General features: G+C 35.5%; 1 pseudogene; it reads left to right on the forward strand.

The window, feature by feature from the left end:
• The first annotated feature begins 882 nt into the window (after positions 1-882).
• LOC110595185 lies at positions 883-1652 on the forward strand (annotated as a pseudogene).
• The last annotated feature ends 695 nt before the right edge of the window (positions 1653-2347 follow it).

The raw sequence follows: 2347 nt of genomic DNA on the forward strand, positions 1-2347 counted from the left end.
TGTATACCTAACCCTTAACTGTACCCCACAATATCATAATAAAAAATATTGATTAAAAAAAAAAAGAAAACAGTGTTGCTGTTGTCAAATCTGTAGAAAGATGCTGAGGTGTGGAAATAGCCCAGTGGACACGAAGATAAGAGGTGAGGAATAAATCTATAAGGGATTGAAAGGGGTATCAAAAATTTACTGATTAATGCAAGTCATATGGGGGTGTTTTATATTCGTAATTTCATTTAATTAATTCAATAACTATAAAATTGGCATCATCATCACTCTGTATAGCTTTTGCTATGTTGTCTTTATGGTTTGCTGCACATAAGATCATGCCCTCTGTGAACAGATGTAATTTTAATTTTTCCTTGCCAATTTAGATACCTTTTATTATTTCTTTCTTGCCTAATTTCTCTGGCTTGAACTTTCCAGAGAATATAATATTGGATATAATTTGTGAAAGCAGGCATTCTTCTCTTCCTCATCTTATAAAAAACTTTCATCTTTCACCACGTGATGTTTGTAGTGTTTTGCTTTGTTTTTTAAACCCACAGCCTTTATCATGTTGAGGAGGTTTTCTTCTATTCCTACTTTGTTGAGTGCTTTTTATCATGATAGGGATGCTGAATTTTGTCAAATGCTTTTTCTGTATGAACTGGGCTGACCATGTGTTACATTCTTGATCAATGCTTGTAGCTAAATTAGTTCTTGTTTCTATTCCAGCAGTTTCATCAGTACATGGAACCAAGAAATCAAACCTGCGTTTCAGAATTTATTCTCCTGGGACTCTCAGAATACGCAGAGCTGCAGTCATTGCTCTTTTGGATGTTCCTATCTATGTATCTAGACACCTTCCTTGGAAACTCACTCATAATTGTCGTTGTTACCATGGACTCCCATCTCCACATTCCCATGTACTTATTTCTCTCCAACCTGTCCTTTTCAGATATCTGTCTAACCTCCACAACCATTCCCAAAATGCTTTTAAACATGGAGACGCAGAGAAAATTCATAACCTTTGAAGACTGCCTCAGCCAGATGTATTTTTTCATGCTTTTTGGAGGATTAGACAACTTCCTCTTAACATTAATGGCCTATGATCAGTTTGTGGCCATCTGTCACCCACTGCATTACAGGGTCATTATGAACCCCAAGTACTGTGGTATCCCGTTTTTGGTAACCTGGTTATTGAGTGTGCTGGAGTTTTTGTTACAGGGCTTGATGGTTTTGCGACTGTCTTTCTGTACAGAGTTGAAAATCCTTCACTTTTTCTGTGAACTTAATCAGGTGGTCCCCCTTGCTTGTTCTGACACCTTTCTCAATGATCTAGTGAAGGATTTTGCAATAGGGCTTTTGGGTTTTATTTCACTCACTGGTATCCTTTTCTCTTACTCTAAAATAGTGACATCCATTTTAGAAATCTCAACTGGAGGCAAGTATAAAACATTTTCCATTTGTGGTCTCATGTTCCAGTTGTTTTCTTGTTCTATGGTACAGGCCTTGGAGTGTATCTTAGTTCTACTGCTACCCAAAACTCTAAGGCATGTGCCATAGCCTCAGTGACATACACTATGGTAACACCCATGCGGAACCCTTTTATTTACAGTCTTAGAAACAAGGACATAAAGCATGCCCTGAAAAAACTGTTCAGGAAATGACTATTTTGTGTGTATGGGAGCCTTTGTTTCAAGATTAAAAAGTTGTTCACTAATAAGAGAACTCAAAACACATGACTGACTAAATCATTACACTTTTTTCAGTTTGTAGCAAGATAATCTGCATTTATCTTATTTATATCATTTAACTTATTCATTTTTAAGATGTATTGTAAATAACTGTTTCTTCAGTATTTCCTTAAAATTTTTGTCCTTTCTGCTTGTGTTCTGTGTGGACAGTAAAATATTTAATACAGAAAATTGGGTACTTATCCAATTATAGAAAAAGACCAGAGGAATGAAGGTGTTTTTCTGCCCCTACCAAATGAAAACAACTGCTTCTCAGATATTTGCATTAGTAATAAAAATTTAATAGTCATACCAAAGACTGTGTACCAGGGGCAAAGATTTATGTAATCTACTTCAGAATAAGGTAACATGTGGAAATGATGTCATCATCTAACTAAGCCTACTATGACTCATGCTTGGTGTTGATAATCTAATTTTCTTCTGCACAATAGAAAACATAAATTAGGTGGAGATATAATAGAAACCACAATTCCTTATACTTGAAACAATTACTTTGTCATTGATCTCTGTGATTTCTCCCAGGCATGAGTTTTTTGCTTTTCCAATAATGTTCTGATAGGCAAAACCACATTTCAGAACATATTCATTAGCTGTCAGTGCCTTAAGAG

The sequence above is a fragment of the Carlito syrichta genome, unplaced genomic scaffold (assembly GCF_000164805.1).
Source record: "Carlito syrichta isolate Samal-C Ts95f unplaced genomic scaffold, Tarsius_syrichta-2.0.1 Scaffold10602, whole genome shotgun sequence".
In the NCBI taxonomy this organism is placed as follows: domain Eukaryota; kingdom Metazoa; phylum Chordata; class Mammalia; order Primates; family Tarsiidae; genus Carlito; species Carlito syrichta.